The 20516-nt window shown below is 46.6% G+C and overlaps 1 long non-coding RNA gene across 3 annotated transcripts; it reads right to left on the bottom strand.

Annotated features, from left to right (window-relative positions):
- Positions 1-7431: 7431 nt before the first annotated feature.
- Positions 7432-19433, bottom strand: LOC139299774 (uncharacterized). 3 transcript variants are annotated; one of them, XR_011598840.1, is made up of 4 exons: positions 19311-19433; positions 15186-15335; positions 8831-8942; positions 7432-7784 (listed from the first exon to the last, which is right to left on the bottom strand). It is a non-coding gene; the product is annotated as an uncharacterized lncRNA (long non-coding RNA). The 3 variants fall into 3 exon arrangements; XR_011598839.1 differs by lacking the exon at positions 19311-19433 and adding an exon at positions 17572-17618; XR_011598841.1 differs by lacking the exon at positions 19311-19433 and adding an exon at positions 16864-16881.
- Positions 19434-20516: the final 1083 nt, after the last annotated feature.

Here is a 20516-nt window from a genome sequence, read left to right as displayed (position 1 = left end):
TGCTATAAATACCAGTAGTTTAAAGCTGAGTGATCCTGTGGAGCTTCTGCAGCTGGCCAGAAGTGGAGCAGAGAAGCAGGATCTCATTCAGACCTGGGCAGGAAGGCTACATTTGCCCCACATCGATTTCTGTAAGAGCAGAGTCTCAAATATCCCAAGTCAGAATGCCCTGATTGAATCCATTCTCTGATCGATACCAGGGACCCCCTCCTCCTCCTCCTCCTCCTCCTCCTCTTCCTCCTCCTCCTCGTCCTCCTCGCTGCCGCTGCTACGGTCCAAAAAAGGTTTTCATAATCCTCCCAAGCTCGCACAGTCCCCTCGTCCTCCCGGGCCAGGCCTCGCTCGCTCGCTCGGGATCTGCCTTTCCGCGCCGATGCGGCGTTGTCCGGATAATAATCTATTATCACAACAGCATCAGCAAGAAGAATGGGTTTTCCAATATCCGGTGCACACTTTGGCTCACCCCTCCCCGGCCCTGCATGAGGAAATAGAGGAAGAGGAGGAGGAGGAGGAGGAGGGGGGGGAGGTGGGGTGGGGGGAGCATCAAAAACGCAAGCAGCCTCGGGCGGACCGGACCAGACAGGCGGAGCGCAGGACAGCTGCGGCGGGAGAGAGGTGCGCTCGGGGGAGGATCTAGCGCTCGGCCCGGCGACTAATCCCGTTTCTCGAAACAACGAGCATCCTCAGCTGGCCTGGTGGCGGCCGACTCCCCGTGCTCCCTCTTCCTCCCTCCCCTCCCCTCTCTCTCTCTCTCTCTCTCTCTCTCTCTCTCTCTCTCTCTCTGTCTCTCCTCCCCTCAGCCGGCGGCGCCGTGAGCGGTTGCCTCCCGCAGCAAATGACAACAATTCTGCCACAACAACAACAACAACAACGACAACAACAACCAGACAGAAGAGAAAAGAAAATACTCTTCCAGGTTGTCAGAAGTTGCCCGCATCCACAGGAGCGTCCACCATTCGCGGGATGCCCTCCTCCACTCTGCTGCTAGTAATATCCCCCTTTCCCTTTCTGCCCCCCCCCCCCTCTCACGCACACCCCTCCTCCTCCTCCTCCTCCTCCTCCCTCTCTCTCTTGCTTCCTTCTCTCCATCGGTCAGCATCAGCATCCGGGTTCCGCGTTTCTCCCTCCCCTCCTCTCTGACTGCCTCCCTCTCTCGCCCCCACCCTTTTTTCTTTTTCTTTCTTTCTTTCTTTCTTTCTTTTGTTTTTTTTTTATTTCTTACTACAGCAAAGTTCCACATTACGCGATTGGCTGCAACAACAGAGCAGCACCGGGATCAGGCTGGACACCGAGGAGGAGCACATGGTCCGGGTCAGCATCGCGCGTCACGGAGAGACGCCCGAACACATGCAAGCTGAACGGCTGCAGGGTGCTCAAGTCACCGTGGCCCCATGTGATCTGACACTGGATCAGTTGGTGAATCGCTGCATCCTTATGTGACATTAACATTTGACAGGAGCGCATCTGTTCACCTGAACTCCTGTAATTGAACGATCCTGTCCCTCCCCTCATCTGCCTGCTTTTTGGTTTTAGTGCACCACTTCTCTCCCTTCAACACACACACACACACACACACACACACACACACAAATAAAACAGTAACGATGCACATGTACTGCTTTTCATGTGTGCTTCATTCTCTTTCAGTAGAATCCCTATGAGTGAAATACATATTTTAAAAAAAACACTTAAGCCACGGCACGCCACTGGCCCCCGGGGCGGATCATAATGTGCACTTGCATCCCCGTGTGCTGTGATTAAGGTTCACATTGCGACGTGACGCCCACTCCCAAACCTTAATCCCTTTTAATCTTAATCTCTGGATGCAGGCAGGTTGATGTGGCTCAGATTAATCTGTGTGTGAGCCCCCCCCCCCCCCCCCCCCCCCACACACACACACACACACACACTCCCGGCCTGTGAGCTGGTTTTCCACACGACAACAAGCAAAGGGGCCTGTCCCGGTGTGATGCACGTTCAAAACCTCCATCCACAAAAGCCCTACTTTAAATCTTTAAATGAAAGATGTCTGGGGAGGGTTTGCTGGCAAGAGCATGAAAGAAATCTCTAAAAAAAAGTTTTCCACAGGATCAGTAAAGTTGTGGCAGCTGCTGATGTAAGTGCATTTTCTGACCACAGGATGGTGCTGTTATGCTACCCCCCCCCCCCCCCCCCCCACTATGTAATGGTATTTTGTAGCCAGAAGATGGTGGTGTAGTGGTTGAAGTTTAGGCTGATTGTAGAAGCATTAGTTGTGTCAGTGCCTGTTTACACTCTCATTCCACCACGTTTCTTGTCATTTTAACTCCTCTATACTTTTATTTTACGGCTCAAGTTGCTAGTTGCTTCACAGATTAAGGTTTCACATAAAAACACACGAGACGCTTATACAATTTAGAGACTAAACCAGGGATTTCAAAAGGGTTTTGGCTTGTGACCTCTTGCAGAAAAAAACAAAACAAAAAAAAAAGAAGCCGTTTCGCATCTTTGAGTTGAGTGATTTCCCCTTTAAACTCATCTCAGACGGTTTTATTTAAATAACTGTTCAAGGCCCAAACAGGTGTAATTGTCAAATATGAAAATTGTGCGGCAGAACTTCTCTGTGGAACCAGTGGCTCCGCTTCGCTGATCCCACCAGCAGCGACATGGCTGCGCGAGTCTGGAACCGAGCAAAGCGCCATGTGCGTGGCGGCTCTGAGCAAACGGGAGTGTAAAAAGAACGCCGCATTGGATTAAGCAGCACATTAACACTTAATAAAGTAGTTGCAAGCAATTGTAAGTTTGTATTCATGTTTGAATAATAAATAATACATAATAATTCATATTTATTAACAACTACAACTTCCCCCCACGTGGGCGCCCACAAGTGCGGGGCTGCTGCATAAACAGATACTCAGTTGCAATAATATAAAACATGTCACCATATATGTAATTGTTGACGAATACCGTTCATTACTCAACTCAACACTTAAATCTGCATACAACTACATTACAGTGTGCTGTAAACTATTTATTGAATGTCATTATATTTATTGTATACTGCTTAGAAATGACAGGGGACTTATTATAGGGGCAGTAAAGTACCCGTCCGTACGAAGTGCAACACCATGAATGTCCTTGAGGAGAGACTGTCCCAAAGTGTCTGTCCCTGTTCATGGAGTCCTGTCCCTCTCTTTGACAGCAGGTTTTTCGAGCGTGGCCTTTCGGAGCAGCTATAAACACACACACGCAGTTGGTAAACATGTCACACAAACAATATCTGGCCTTTATTCTGAATATGTCCAGCTCCAACTGTCTTGGCCGCTCCAAGCGGTCCAGGTCGCAAAAGTGTCATTTTGAAACGTTTTAGCCTCTTTCAGCTCATTGTTTTGGTTGTGTGTCCCAGAAGCACTGCTCTCATTGACTCTGTTTCCAGTGAAAAAGCTCTGATAAACCGACTGTACACTTCCTGGCCAGCACCGAACAGCAGACAGACCAGCAGGCAAACAAAGTCAGCAACAAGCTGGTGAACATAATGTAGCATCATCCAACTAAACACCCTGGCAAGACCAAACCACCAAACCTAGAGATTCATTTCTGTTTTTACGTAACCCATCATGAAACTCTCTCTACCACAGCTTCCTCGCACTCCGTTCGATCTCCTTCTCTCGGTCTCTTTAACCCCAAGCTCACGTTGTATTTTCCTCCTCGCATATATACGCTCAATAAAGCCTGGCCTGCACTGTTGCTCCCTTTGTCCGTGTTTTGGAACATTTTTTTTAAGGTTACCGTTTTGAGCCGTTCCGCAGGTTTTTAAAGATGGTGGTTGCCAGTGCCGCATTGGCTCGCGTTTGACCAATCACCGCACGCTTAACGTCACTCAATGTTCCTCTTGTGCTGACGTAAGATCTAAAAATGTCCCTCAAAACGGTTCTAAGAACTACGATGGTTCCGAGTTCTTGCAGTGCGAACACAATAAAAAAGGGATGGGGTCCTCAAACTATTCTAACTATGAAAACGGCTAATATGTCAACGGTGTGTGTGTCAGTAGATGCGATGTTTCAGCATGTTTGGGGGTCAAAGAGGTTACACTTTAACCCCCACCAACCATAAGGGTACTCATTCTGTAGCTGAACTGTGAACCGCTTGGACCTCCTCCTCTCCTAAACTGGGAGAGTGACCTGTGATCTCACCTAAACAAGGGCTTAGTTTTACTCAGAACAGAAGTTGATACGACTTATAAAGTGTTGCCATGTTGTCAGATGTCATCAGTTGCTGGTAAAAAAAAAAAATTGGAATGATATTCTAATGTGATATTGCTGCTTCATAATGTGACATTGTTTAAGTATTAAGACACACACTGCTGTAGCTCTCCTTGCCCTTTAGGCTCTTGTCTGCAGAGTCAGGCTAAAATATGCCCCGCCCCCCCCCCCGAGTGGAATCTCCCTCAGGCATTCAGCTAGACGCCCCTTTGAAGTGGACATGGTATATCTGATGTCAAGTACAAGAGAGGTACAGTTTGTCTCAGTGTTCATGTAACTGCAACACGTGCTCTGCCGTGTACAGCGTAGAATGATTAATGATTAATGATTGATGTTAGCATGTATTCGTGTTCAACAGGGGTCCATGTAAAGATAAGGCTAAAGATTACAGGCTTTGGTTGAGGTGAATGTTCTCCTCACTGGGAGGGGGACGCGGGCTTGTTCTTTCACACGGTGAGACCGGGGGAACATTCCTGGGAACGCGGCACGCCTGTTTACGCAGGTCATCGTATGTGCTGCGTGCACACATGCACAGAGTTACGTCACACGTGCACACCTGGGCTGTCTCGTGAGATAGCACGCTGGTCGCACTCTGTGCAGTGCAGGTCGTTGCAACTGTATCATTTGGCCATTAAAAAAAAAAAAGGCCTCATGCAGAGCGAGTGGTGCAGGTGGGGGCTCCCTCTTGTGTTCACTATTGGTTATTTCACCAATGAGAGAAATCATACCTAGAACTACAGCCACTTTTTATATGGGGAGCTGTTCTTATCATTGGTTATATTGTATAAATTTGGAAATTAGATACAGTATTTCTAATCAACTTTTTGCTGTGATAAACACTCACTCATCTGATTCATTTCATTTTCTATTTTTCTGGTGACCTAAGACTGTTGTACACTAGTATATACAGTGGGGTTTTTATGGCTTTTAAGTGTTACAAACATGCACATAGTGGCTTTAAATCTACACCACGGCAAGGCTCTGAGTGAAAGCAGGGGGTAGGCTAATCTGGGAATGTGTGTGTGTGTGTGATGCTAAAAGGAGTTCGAGTGTACCCTCTGGGGCTGGATTAGGACAGCCAAACACACAGCTGACAGTATTGATGTCTGCTTGTGAGTGTATGTTTGTGTGTGTGTGTGTGTGTGTGTGTGGTCAGCGCATCGCCTCTTACTTGGTTTCTTTAGGAAGTAGTACACCTTTCAGTAGTGTTCCATGCACACTGTGGAATTTCCTTTTATTACCCAATTTACAGCTGACTGATTTGCAGCGTGCATCGACGCTTATTCACGCGTGTGCAGAAGGTTAAGTAGATATGTGGTGGTACACTGAATGCCACTGTAGGAAATATTCAAAACTGCATCGTTTACATTGAAATGTGTTAGGACGAGTTATCCAATGCCTGAAAACAAATACATCACATGGAGTAATTGACTTTGGCATATTAACAGACCCTGATAAAATAATAATCAGAGTTTAATAGCGATTCAGTAATGACACTGATTAGATATAATTCAAAACTGTATCAAAATAAAAACCTTCAGATCTGTTGAACTGCACTCTTTTAAACCTCTGCAGGATAGAGTTAGCCTTCTTCTCTAACAAAGTTAGCCTGCTAACGCTAGGGCGGTTTAGTTTAGTTTGACATCACGAGAAAGGAGACGTTAGCACACACACACACATCTACAAAATGGCAAGGATAACACAATAAAAACAAAGACTTATTTTTATTTCCATGGCCGTCCTTGATGAAGTAGCATTAGCTAGCTTGCTAACTTTTGTAGTGTTAGCTTGCTGGCTAAAATGCACTAGCTACTTGTCTTTTTTGAACAGTGATGCTACTGCAACTACAGTGTAGTTTGAAGTGGAAAGTTAGCTTCGGCTAGGTGGCTAAAGGGTGGTGCTCTACAGACAACGTCACGGCTGCGCCTCTTTTTAGGGGATAGAAGACCGAAGCTTCTACAGATGTCGGTGCAATTTGATGTGTGTTTGGATTACAACTTCTTCAAAGTTTGTATACATTGATTTTGTATTAAACAAACCATTGTAAAGTCTTTCAAATGTCTAATAATTATTTTGCGACCTTGCCTGAACCTGAGCCCTCATGATACCTTGATAAATTAAGGCCGACCGGTCATCCGTCATGCCGATGGACTGTCTATGATCATGGCTTGCATGTCTTCCTTCCGTCGAAGTGGATCAATGATCCAACAACAGATATTTATACATATATGATGAAATCAGCGGGTAGCATTAGGCTGTTAAATAACCAACCTTTTAATAGCTGTCTGATCTAGGCTACCTTGAGATTTAGTCAGTTAGATTTACTCAAGCTAGCCATCCATCAGTAGAGCCACCAGCATTATTTAACTACTTACCAGACTGACGGTGGATTCATGTCGGCCTATCATATGTGCCTCAGCTTTGGTTATAAATAGTTATTTCTAGTTTCACAGTAGTATCTCACATTACATGAAAGCACCCCCCCCCCCCCCCCCCCCCGACAAGAGGGCCAGACCTTGACACTTAAAGGTGTGACGCCAGTCTGGTCTATGGCTTCATCAGTAGTCGCTTATCAGTATTTTCAGGTAATCTAGCTACACAACCCCTCTGCACACAAACAACACAAACCCTGGACCAGTCAGTGTTCTGGTCATGTGCCCGTCTCATGTTGCATGAGGAAAATATGGAATAAATAGAAGTGAGTCAGTTTTGGGGCTCTAAAGTGCTGTTTCTCTGCAATAAAAACAAACCAAAGTTTCTGTACAAATGAATGAGTTATTGCTAGAAACGGGTAAAGCCCTGGTATTCACCATTAGCAAAAGAAGAGTTTTGCAACACCTGCATCAAGTTTTTTTTCCCCCCAGTAGTTCTAATCTCTGGATGAGCACAAACATCTTGTGATTGTCAGTTAATTTTTTTTTTGTGGTTTGCTTAATTTACTTTTTGGGTGTACATGCTGTCTAGGCCTGTCTCATCTACTCTTATCTACTCACTTCAGCTGCAAGTTCGTACAGGAATATAAAGGTTAAGAGAAAAAAAGTTAATTGTTTTCTTTTGGTCTATTTTCCGTGGGAACAAAATATATACATACTCCCAAACATTGACATGGTTCAGACATGCAAGGCGAAGCTATGACCATGTTCAGGGTTCAGGCGTCCATATTCCAAGAAAATTTGACACAATGTTTTTATACCAAGTATTTGATACTTTTATTTCCATTTATAAGTATTCATCAAGTTGACAATTGACATTACAGCCCATCAGCTCTCTGGAATTGTCTACAAGTCGATGTGCTGGATGTCAGCCACAGAGGGAGAAGGGGAATGGCGGTAAGACTGAGGGACACCAGATAAGCCTAAAACAGGGAGGAGGACAGGGGGAGGAAACTGTGGTCACTGCCGCCAGATCCCAAATTCAGCCCGAATCAACACAAGGTTTGTCACGCCATGATCATCATCATCGTCGTCGTCGTTGTCATCATTCAGTCCAGTGCTGTTGTGCAGAAGGGAATGCTGGGAACTTGGAGGACTCAGTGCAGTGGACCTGGAAGAGAGAGATGAGATGAAGGAAAATGCACTTTTAGGCGCTTTTTAGGCTTTTAGGTGTCAACGTGTGATCTGTGTCTGGATACTTTAAGTGGATTAGAGCTGAAACCACAAAGTCGATGAATCGATTGGTAGACCGGCAGAAAAATAATCTACTATTTGGGATTTGCTACCTCCTTGTAGCTTTTGCAGGGCTTGCTGAAGCTCGCAGGAAGAGGCGGAGGTAGTCGAACTTTTAACTTGCCGGGGCAGAGTTTCTGAAGAATGTGGTCGCACTGAACAGACTGCATTTGCACCTGGCTGAGATGTGACCAAAACTGCGAGCCAGACCACCTCCAGGTGTGGTCTGGGTGATCCGATTGCGGTCTGATCACAACGCATTCTGTGTGGATTTACACCTTGCATTAACGCACGCGTTGTTTTCTTGCCCAGATAGCGTGTCAAGATACGGATCGCATGTGCAAATGGGGTCTTAGTTCAAAGAGGCTGTCCAGAACCACAGCTGTGCCCAAGCGCAGCCTCGGACCGGTTGGCGTCTCTGCTGCTTTAAGGTCTATCAGATGAGCTTTTCTCGAGAACCTTGCAAGCAGCCATACCGCCGCACTTCCGAACGGGCACTGCACTAGTTTTTAAAATCAAGCAGGTAGGTTCATTTAAAAAAGAAAAAAAAAGAAAAAAAAGAAAAAGCAAAATCTGAGTTAACTGCAGTGGTATATGGTTTTGGTTTATTTCCACTCTAATACAGAGTGACGTGACTGGTTTTTTGTTTGTGGAACTCAAAGTGTTGGAAAATGACAAACATCCTCCTTCCAGAAGCAGTACCCTGGAGGATAATCCACAGTACACACTACTCACAGCAGACATACGTCAGTGTGACAGTGAGCCAGCATGCAGGATACCAGGACCCTGAAACTGAAGCAGCTAAATGGAACTCAACCATCATTCATTTTATTATTTACACCTAAGTGCCTTTCCTACTGTGACGTGTCCCAACGGCTTCCAAGAAGAGGCCTGTTGAGTCTGCAAATTATGCAGCATCCTTACATTTGAGGGTTGGAGGGCGACCCCTCATGACGTCCCCTCAGCAGCACTCTTCACACAAGCAGCAAAGGCCTCCATCAGATCTTTGCAGCCCTCGCCTCCTTTCTCTGCCACACTGGAAGAAAAATGAATGACGGTTAGACCACAGTCAAGATAACCCACATTTCATTTCCCAAACGGTTGTCGCACTAGCTTCAGTTTAGCTTTTGTCAGCAGCAGTGGACTCGACTGGGTCCCAGTCCGACTGATTCTGTTGACAAAACAGATGCTTGTTTCGTGTGCCAACAACTTCTAAATGGCAGAAACGACAGAATACAACAGCAACGCCATAGCAGCCTCCCCCTCGGTAGAGGATAGGTGAGGACAAATGGATGAGGGAGTGTGTGAAGATCACTTAAAATTGGTTCTGTCCTCTTCAAGATCTTCAAGGTTACTCCGTGTTCTCTCTCAATGCAAGATCAACTCATTGACACAGTTTGATCACAACTACTTTTAGCACTGAATTGAAAAAGCACATCCCGTGAAATTTCCCCCAAGTGATGACTGACTGTTGTATATACTCAAAATGCAATGGCTGACGAAGTCAGAAAAAAACAAGAAAGAGCCAACAGATTATTACAGGCTGCCATGCAGGAGCAAACACAGCCACCGACACTGCCACAGAGCATTAGGGTGATGGAGCGAGAGGGAGGGACAGAGAGGAGGGGGCAGGGGGAGGACTGAGGGATACTGAAAGCCATGTGGGTGGACCCATCTGTTTGATAGGACACCAGAAAGGGAGGAGAGGAGGGAGGGAGGTTGCATGATAATGCAGAGACACGGGGGGAGCCCGCGGGAGGAGGGGCTTCATGATGCATGAATGTAAACTTGTTCGCCGGCTCCTCCCATCGCCTCATGGCGTCTGAGCATCCCTCTGTTCTGCTTTTCCTCCAATCCCTCCTCCACCCATCGCAGAGCAGGGCAGCAATCATCGGCCCCAGGGTGGAGGGATTGGTGTTCCTCAGTTTAACTTTAAAGCAGCCCGCCAGCTCACCATTAAAACAACAGTCTTGCTACTTATCCAGTAATTAGAAGTACTAATTTAAAAAGGAAAAGGGTTTTCTTTTGGTCTTCTTCACGGGGTGAGCAATAGCCATTCAATGCGTAAACATTCAATAATAACCTCTCTATATAGTAGTTTTGATGGTTAGTGGCGGAGTCTGCCATTCCTGGGCATTCACAGGAAACCGGTATGCTCGCAGCAGCTAGTGTAGCCTCGAGCCTCATGCAGAAACGAGCAGCCACAGTGACATCGCTCGTCACTTACATCAAGTCTCGTTTGTTTAATCTGTACAAAAACCAGGGGGTTAGTTTCAGCTAAGCTAACTGGCTGTAGCTTCATATTTAGCGTACGGGAGCAGTGACTTCCTGAGTCCACAACAAACAACTCTCACCAACGTAAACAACGATCAGCTTCATTTTCAGCCTCGTGTGATCACTCGAACACACAACCGAGTGGGAAAAAAGTCTGAAATCTGAAAAGTGTTCAAACCGACACCATTGCAGCCATTTTAAACGTACTAGCTTAGCTGCCCTTTATCTCTTTGTATTGTGGCTGGGTGCCTGTTAGTGATGTAACACACAGCTGGCTGCAGCAGATTATCACTCAGCGCTTTACTTTGCAAGGAGGGATGGAGCGACGAGTGTGTGTGTGTGTGTGTGTGTGTGTGTGTGTGTGTGTGTGTGTGTGTGAGGAAATGGGAGGCATTGAGTTGAGTTTGTGTCGCTTCATGCATGTGTGTGTGTGTGTGTGTTTGGACAAAGTCAATGAGTGCTTATATTTGACGCACTGCACTGATGATGACCCAACATCAGTGCAGCAGAAAGTCTAACCCTGAGGGTGTGTGTTGTCAGATAATCATGCAACAGCACCATTGGTCCACCACAACACACACACACACACACACGTATGTACTTCATATTGACAAAGCGGCTGCCACGCTAGAGTAGCTATTCAAATGTCATCTAAACCAGTTATACCTATTATTATTATTATTATTTCAACACTACGAAGTACAGAAGCAAAGACGGTGTGAGTCACTCTCCTCACATTTGTATCTTTCAACATAAAAGCACTGTTCTGTTTCATCCTCCGTTAAAACGTGCCCATTATTTTAAAAGCAATGTTATTAATCCTCATTAATTGACTATGCTACACACTGCCTCTCATCTGATTCAATGTTTCCAACTAATCCATCAGTCCTGATGTGTACTGTATGTACATAGAGTACACACACACACACACACACACACACACACAGGGGATTACAGAGAGCATCAGAGCAGGGTCGGTCACGTGGGCAGGCAGAGGAGCCGATGACATCACCTCCACTGCAGCCATCACGCAATCTCCTAAGAGAAATCACGACTGTGAGCGAGGTCACGTTACAGGGTCATGGGGCAAAGCTGGGTTGTCACGGCGACCGGTGCCGGGGCTCATATTAGCCCCGGACATTTTGGCCAATCCACACTCAATATAGGCTCCATATATTAGATCACATGAAACAGAGATTTTATTTTACTATTGAGCACTTTCAGCATCCTTACGCAGGGATGTCGGCACGTCCAGGTCTGACTGATCACCACTCAGGAGGACGTCGTCCTCCCGTCCTGGACACAATCAGGAAATGAAGGCTGAATTATTTAGGCCGATGTAGCTGGAGTGTGTCCTCTGGGACAAACATGCATTATAGATCACTGAGCAGGTGCGGCGGTGAGAGATGATGTAGAGGCCAAACATTAGTCGAGAGATCATGTGATTAAGGCCGAGCGTGCAGTGTCACTGTCGTAGTGGGGAGCACACAAGGATCAATAGCGTGTCCCTGGGGGCCTCAGGACAGGACAGGACATTTCCCAAACTTTTTGCTTTGTGACCCCTTTAAAAAGCAAGTGAATGCCTACTTGTGACCCGCCGCCACCAGTTTCTGTGACTACCAGTTTGGACCGACTGAAGGACTGATTTTCTTCTGGATTTTCCAAAGATCAAATGCAGATGGTAATACATGAGAAACTGGGGGGGGGGTCTACCACTGACTCAGATGGTGATGAAAAGTTCTGTTCAAAAACCACAAATCAAGAGTACGTCCGCATTGGACTGGAGACTCTTGCAGTTTTTCTATTGACAAGAAAATCAAACTAATTCCAACTCCTCTTAAGTGTGTTGACCAGATTCATGATAGATGGTGCAGCATGGGGGGGGGGGGGGGGTACCGGGGTGACACAACTACAGCACAGCACTCCAATTACTGACTTCTGCCGAGTCGCCGAATTCCATAAAAAAAACCAGGGCAGTTTCCACTGACAAGAATGTATATGCATGTCTGCACATACACTCTCTCTCTGTTACTGCTTGCCTCTGTGTGTGTGTGTGCAGATCAAAAGGAAGGGGGAAGGGGCTGTGTGCTTATGTGCAACTCTTGTGAAAGAGCCAGGAGTCTCAAAGTACACAGGCTTGCCAATAAGCAACATGTTAGCTAATATTTACCATGTATTAGTACTTTGCAAAGTACTAATACATGGTAAGTAACTCCTATCAAACAGAAGTTCTTTTCTTTTTAAGAATGTTCTAAAAAGAAGTGCATCTTGAAACAATAAGGCAGGTCTCTGATCTCAAGACAGAATACTTAAATGACTGATGTGAGGGTAAAATGGTTTATATACTGTACATGACGTACTTCATTGTCTCACACCTGCTTTTGGCCTGCTGCTCATACTTTGCCTCTGTGTGACCTTCACAAGGTCACAACTACTGCTGCTGCCATTTAAAAGAAAAGCGGAAAACAAAAATGAATTCTCCCATCGAACCACACAGACAGCCGCTCCTGAAACCGCGGGAAAATGATCAAATCTGAACTAGAGCAAGCATAAAAGATGCTCGGGGCCCAATGAAGCCAACATGGCCGCCTCCGTAAGTCTCCAGTGAGAATGTGAAGCTGTTGCTTCCCTTCGGCCGGGCCTGGTTTACAGAGGCAGGTGTCGGGCGGAGCGGTAACGCGATCTGTGGCCGGGAACACGTCAGGTTACCCCGGCACATACAGCCTGACTCGTACACATGTCTGCCCATGGCGTCTATAAATACATAGGGGTTCCGGTATTCATTACACAGAGTCAGCCACGTTACATCTACAGTTAGCTTGAAGCGAGGGTGGAGGAAAATGAAAGAGGCCCAGACAGGCCAGCGGTGGGTTCTGATGTAGAAGCAGGGGGGGGACGCTGAGTATTTGAAATCTGAACACTTTCCCTTAAGCAGACCTAATAATAGAATATATAACCTGAATTAACAACATGATAGACAGGTTACTCTGAGTGACTACCATGTACCACATCCCCCTTCAGTCTTAAATCAATGTCAGATTGTTGCTTTGACCCATTGCCAGCAGAGTTCAAAGAATTTGAATGGCACTTAAAAAATGGCGGGACCCAAAGGCGAGGTCAACGGCGGCAGATTAAATTTAACAGCCGTCGCATGTAACATACATACATTAGCCACTACTAGCATAAACACACCCGCATCTCAGGCCGAACCGCCGTCTGTCCGCTGCGTGTCCGACAGAGTTATTAGAAGCGCAATGCTACGTTGGTGGCGTGCCCTTTTAAAACAACCATGACCTTGTTGGTCAAACCTCTTTTAAGTTGTAAATCTGTTTTTACTTGCAGCAGATACTCAGCAATGTTAGCAGTCAGTTGGAGTCGCGTCACCGACAACTCCAATATTCACTCTCTTTTAGCTCTGTCTTTGGTCTGTTGCCAAGTCTTGAGGAAATCTGCAATTTAAAAAAAAAAAAAAGTCATGGGACAAGGATCCAATGGTATACTGTGAGGGGCCACAGTGGTCCTCAGATTAACACTGGCAGTTTAAGGCTCCTAAATGCCACCTAACTTTCCACCTTTCAAGGTCATGGGTTCATGTTCTGCATGTCAGGGCCCACATGCGGTGATGTACAATGACACCATAAACTGAGGGTACTGTAGAGTGCTGACCTTGGCCCAGTACGGGCACTACCTGCACTTTAACAGGCTGCAGTAAACGGCGTGGCCTCTAACTGACCACAGAACAACGTCTGCAGGTTTAACACAAGAGCAACTCAAGTTATTTAGGAATGATGGCTGACTTATATTAATAAAACCTCGACACAGAGCATTCACTGATGTCAAATTAACCAATCGAGCTTGTAAATTCTAATGGATCTTGAAGTGAAAGGGGGGGGGGGCGGGGGGGTGCAAAACTTTTACAAATGATTAGCCAACCACTCACGCCTTGCCCTGCCAGCCCTCCCTCCTCCACCTCAACCTGCTGTCTTATCTAAAGGCGCACACCCACTGCCACCTTATCAAGGCCTGACAGTGTGGCTGGAACAGACTAGGCAGCCTTTACTCATCAAAACCACCCCCCCAAAAAAACGTGTTTACTCTGCACAAATACGATTAATAAAAAAAACACACACACACACACAAAGGGAAAATTACAATATCCGATTATCAATTGTGTCATTTCATTGCCCTGCTCTGTAAACCGCGCACACAAAATATCACTGAGCTGGTGTCCCCGAGCGTTGACGCAGCAAGAGGCAAAAGGAGACGGCGGGGACAAGCGGAACGAGCCAACGCAAGGTATTCTGGGGAAAGGGAGACGAGTGACGCAAGCAGATTCCCAGGCTTCATCCATGCGTGCGGATGAGCATCAAACATCACTGCGCTGCCACACAGTATTAATCCCCAAAATCACTCTCCCCTGTATATGGTACCCCCCCCACCCCCCGAAGTCTTCATAACCCTTACCCCCCTTGCACCCTGCTGGGATGTCGAATTCAGTTACATTTCAACATGCAAGGCTTCATCCGCTCTCGGTGGTTTTCGGCGCTAACCACAGTCGCCTCCGAAGAGACTCCATTTTAGCATGGCGCATTTTGGGATGCTGCCGCCCTCCGACTCAGTCGCCACTCAGACCTGTGCAAGGTTCACTCAGCTCCGAATTTTGAGCAACATTTGCTCTTACGCATGGTGGGGAGGGGGGGGCGATGCTCTGGGTCTGTGGAGCCGTTGGACAGCTCGTTAGGGAACGTTCATGCCCGTTGCAAGCAATTCAAAACCTGAACCGGGGGGGGTGGCTCCTCCGCCTTCAGCAGCTCAACATCTCGGCAAGTGTGAAGGTTTGAAGGCAACTCTTGAAGCCAGAGGGGAGAACTTCAGGGAGGTGGACCAACGCCTGCAAGAGCTTCCCATGTTCTCACCGAGTTTGGCGTCGCGATGAAGAACCGCTCCTCGCCGAAGGCAGAAGAACCACATTCACTTTTTTGCAACATGCACGCCCATCACCTACCATTTGTCCAGGTCAGCCTTGATGCTGGCACAAGCAGCAGGGACGGGGGCCTCGGCGGGGGCAGCGGCGGTCTCGGAGTCCGACATGTCTGTGTGGTGCTGCTGCTGTGTGGTGTCGAGGGTGCGTGTCCTGTTCCTGTCCTCCGAACGCCTATGGATCCAAGAGAGACCAAGAGAGAGAGAGAGAGAGAGAGAGAGAGAGTGGAGTTGAGAGTGAGTTGCTGAAAGGGGAGGGTGTACAGGAGGAGGTGGGAGGAGATAAACATGTGAGAGGGCAGCACATGTGTGTACACAACGGTCAGGGGCGAAGGGTGGGGGGTGGGGGGGACACAAGGGTGAAGGGGCAGTGACCTAGACTGAAGTACAAAAGGCGGATGATTGTGAAACAAGGACAAAAGTGGGGGGGGGGGTGGGGGGGTTTGAGGCTCCTTATTGATGTCAGGTTCTACATGTGGTTTGATACTTGGGTTCCCACCCAACAGGCATGGAGAAACAAGCCCAAACTGATAACTGATGCTACCCAAATGCCAAATGTGCCAATAATACTGTGAAGAACTGGACTTCATACATCTCACAGCCCATGATGGAGTGAAGCTGTGTGTGTGTGTGTGCGTGTCAGGGCGGCCGCGACATGATCAGAATGACAGCCAGCCTTCCAACATAATACAATGCGGCCAATGCGTTGTGCCACCTAGTGGCAGCTTTGTGCGAGAGGTCACAGCATCTTCTTCTCGGCACATGGCAGCCATGCTTCAGGAGGTCGGGGGATGTGACCAGGCCACATGTTTAGGAGCTGAACAATCGACACAGTCATATATGATATTATATAGGCTAATATAGTGTGTGTGTATACATATATATATATATATATATATATATATATATATATAGTGCATGTATCCAAGCCCAAGTGGGAGCAGTGGCCACATTGAACCACATGTCCTTGGGGAGGAACCAACTCAAAGTTTTCCAAGGTCACAGCCAGAACTTAATAGAACTTCCAAACTTCCCCTGAAAAAGTTTAAACAAGTGCTGCAGCTAACAATTATTTTCACTATCAATTCATCCGTGTATTCTTTTGATCAGTTGATTAATCATTAGTCTACATCATGTAAAAAAAACAACAACGAAATAAACCGCTTATCTTTTTTTTACCGTCTTTGCTTTAAAAAACGAATTGAGACAATACAAGTTGTGCAGAGGTCAGAGGTCATTTCTATTAACTGACACTGTGCGAGAGAACATGCAGCGTTCATTTTTCTTCTCAAAATACAAGATTGAATGACATCTTTTTTTTTTCCAGAGCTCGGAGCACATGTGGAATTCATTTGCCTCCACTTTAGTAGGTACCTCACGTTCTGCTAATAAAAACTAAAACTATTTAAATCGACACCAAATGTGTGTGTGTGTGTGTGTGTGTGTGTGGGGGGGTTCATTCTCACTGAGACACATCACTAAACACTCGAGTAGTGTCACATCAGCGCACCGCTCTCCTCGCACGTTATGCAACAACCTGCACAAAGAGGCCCTGAACGCACCGCCGCTGCTTGGCGCTGCTGGAGTCGCTTCGGTGCGCGCAGAAACGCACGAAGCGGCCGCTTCCTGCGCAAACTCTGCTCTGATACCAGAGACCACATGCACCTTCTCCCCTCCTGCAACACACACACAACGTGACGTACCTGACTCCAGGTCAGCCTGTGTCTCACCTGCCTCGCGCAGCTCCACTCTCTGTGGCTTGCGCCCGCTTGCACACCTGGCGCAGCTTTAAAAGGTTTGCGCGAGCCTATGAATTATGGGATATGTAGTCCTTGCTTCACAACCTCGGGCTACATTGCTGAGGCAAAAGGGAACAGCAGAAGCCTCCCCCCCCCCCCCCCCCATCTCTTTTTTTTTTTAAAAACCCCAAAACAAAACATTTTTTAAACCTCTGCTCAAGGTCTGATTGTTCCTAAAATAGCGCCAGCTCCTCATTCATATTCCAATGCAAAGAAAAGAAGAGCCTAAATTACATTAGCATCAAATGTCAACCAATTAACTCGCTGCATGGGGGAGAAAAAAAAACACTCCTGTTCTCTCCTCTTAATGCATAAATACACAAGGTAAAGCAGGTACAAATGATGAGCCAATGGCACCACAAAACAGGGGGGTGGGGGGGATTAATGCAATATTATATCATCACCAATAGACTATTCATCACAGTACATGGTCTCCAAATCATACAGGTTCTGTTGATAAAACAACCTGAGTTTTTGAAGCAGCTAAAGAGCTCCTCAGTCCTCACTTCCCTGTGAGGCCAGAGGGAACACCGTGTACTTTAAGCAGCACGAGGGGCCCTGTGCAGAAAAGACATGAGACCGAATTCATACAACAATGCCATCGATTCCTACCTATCTGCAGATGGGACGTCTTGGTCCTGAGTAAGACAGCTCCAAAAGTGTCTTAAGTGCGTGCAGGAATCAGCAGAAAACGCCAAAAGGGGGGAGGGGGGGGCTTTAGTGGGCTGCAACTGCTCTGTAGTGAATGTGATCTCATTGAAAAGGGGGTGTGTAGCTCTGGTTTTACAACCATGTGTGTGTGTGTGTGTTCTCATGGTATGTACACTGCCAGGAGCTGAAAGACAAAAAAGGGGGAGGGGGCGGAAAGAAAGACAGAAAAAAAAAAAAAAGATTGGAAGGAGCTTTGAGAGAAGAGAGCGACAGACTGAAAAAGAAGAAGTGCCCTTTTTAGATTTCATGAGGGGTTGAACAGAGCTACAGAGGGGAGGTGTGTGTGTGTGTGTGGGGGGGGGGGTTTGCACATGTTGTAACATACATGTCTGCCATGCTGTCGATGTCCCAGCACATAAAAAAGTTAAACATGGCTCCTGTGGCTCTCACGCAGTTTCCTCGCAGTCTTTTTTTGCACGTGAGACCCTCAGGCTCCAAACGCTGGGTTTGCACAAGTAACACCGTGTTCAAACACACAAAACACACACCCTCATCTGTGCTCCGAAAAGCCAAAGCCAGCAACATAAACCTGTTTTCCTGACAACAAGTGGACGTTTGCTTGCAGCTATTGGGGATTTCAGCATAAACGTGTGTGTGTGTGTGCGTGCCACTGTTGGAGGTGATACCTTGCAGGAGATAAAGTCAGAGGAGCCTTCAAAGTCAGTCTGTAGGTCACACACACACACACACACACACACACACACGGGAGGCCTTCTGCGCATGTGTGTTTACACATGTACGGCCCGTCATGTGTGCTCCTATTGACTGGATGGGGGAGGCTCGGGCACCTTTTTGGCTTTTTAACAAGAACAGCCATGAAGGGGGGGGGGGGGGCAAGGGGGGCTGCCACAGTTTAGTCCACAGGGAAGGAACGTGTAGGCAGTTTCTGGGCGATGTCCTTGACAGGAGGAGTTGATGTGTAACTTACTGAAGAGGTTTGCCGTAAAGGACGAAAGACAGTTTGACCTCCTGTTCGGTGTCCTCTTTAACAACTGAAGAAACACACGTACCACTGTTTTATCAGCTTGATACTTCATGACTTTTCCTAGTTTTACGAGCTCTACTTCTGTCAGGTGTAACGGGAAGCGAGACCCCAAACATGACTAATGTCACTATGGTAGGACATGGTAGGATTTCTTTGTGTCTGCCGTGTAACATTCTGCTCATGTGACGTATAAAACATGAAATAGCTCCTTGTTTGGGGTAATGTCAGCGCTTTGTGGTCATCCCTGTATTTGGTCACCCTCTTCGCCATCACCATCACCACCACCACCACCACCACCACCACCACCACCTCAGGTCTTAGTAAGCTCACGAGAAGAGAATTTGCTCTTATCTTTATCATTTTACTCGGTCACACTTGCGTTGGGGTCAGCGGGACCCCGAACAATAAATAAAGTAATCCCAATGTCAACAGAACACAAGTATGAAACACTTTCCTGCTTTATCCGAGAAAGACCGTACTGAGTGAGAAATGTATCATTATGGACACTGGCTGATTTACTTTACTTCAGACAAACAAAGTTGGAAAAAAAGTCGCTTGTCTTGCTGTTGAGCACCGAGCCAAACACCCTGTAGGCGATGCCGAACGGAGTCTGGACCTGTTTTTATTTTGAAACCTTAACGTTGTTGCTGCTTACGTCTTTCTGCCTTTTTTTTTCTCTCCTTCTGCTTTTTGACTCCACGTCACGCACCACAAACGATCCTGTTCGCCGCCTGAGGCGCGTTAACACCCAAACGCCCCAACAATCAGACCAGCTCCACGCCCCCACCCACTGTCACTGTCACCGTGTGTACGAGTACATCTGTCCTCCACCCTTATCATCCTCCTCCTCCTCCCCCTCAGTTTTCCCTGTTTTGTCATTTTGGAGTTCCACACGTGTCCACCAGGTGTCCCCATTGAGTTATCTCTCACCTGCCCTGCGTGATTTTTAAAGGTTTGTTTAACCAGAACTGATGTCTGCAGTAAAAGTTTTCTTGATCCCAAACAATGAGGAATTAAAGCCAATGTCAACAAAACACAGAGGTTAAATAATATAAAATAAAAGCTGAGAACAGACCCTATAAGTGAGCGTATACTGAATATACGCTGTATGATGACATTGCCCAGTAAAATATTGTATATTAGCAGCTCAAATCAGTGCATAATGTCATATGCTGTACAGTAAGGGGTAGACCTATCCTTGGATATTAAAATAGAATAACTGTGTTACATTATATGCAGGCTTATCTATGCCCTCAAAGAACTTAATTGAGGACATAAAAAAGACATAACATGCGTACTATGACTGACATTACCTCCATATCTAGACGATTAGATGGTGGTCTTCGCACGGCACTTATAAACAAAACAGTTATAGGGCGCTTTGCAGATACTAAAACAAATGTAAAAAATCTAAAAGCCAACATGATAGATTTAGATAAAGGGCTGTCAGAACTGGAAACCACAGCTGAAGCCAGTCGAACTATGCCCTTTGTCGAGATCTTCTATTCATGTTAAGTGGGGAAGCCTGTCTGCTTTTTAAGCTCGTTTTGGAGGAGGATTTTGGGTTTTTTTACCTTCAGGTTTGAGAACACAGGTAGCAGGTGGTGGTAACCAGCGCAGACTGTGAAGGAAGGTGGTCACTAATTTAACCACCAAATGATGTTTTAAGATGAATTAAGACACGTGTCACAGCGCCATTACAAAACGTCACGTGGACGTCAGTGTTTTTATTCATCCATCTAATTAAGAAACTTTTTCCACACCTGTGACACACACACACACACACACACACACACACACACACACACACACACACACACACACAATCATCCACCTGAGACTGCATCCTGTTGCATCCATT

This window comes from Enoplosus armatus, chromosome 17 (assembly GCF_043641665.1).
Source record: "Enoplosus armatus isolate fEnoArm2 chromosome 17, fEnoArm2.hap1, whole genome shotgun sequence".
Classification (NCBI taxonomy): Eukaryota; Metazoa; Chordata; class Actinopteri; order Centrarchiformes; family Enoplosidae; genus Enoplosus; species Enoplosus armatus.
Note: the sequence above shows the minus strand (reverse complement) of the source record. Positions and strands in the feature narration are given on the sequence as shown.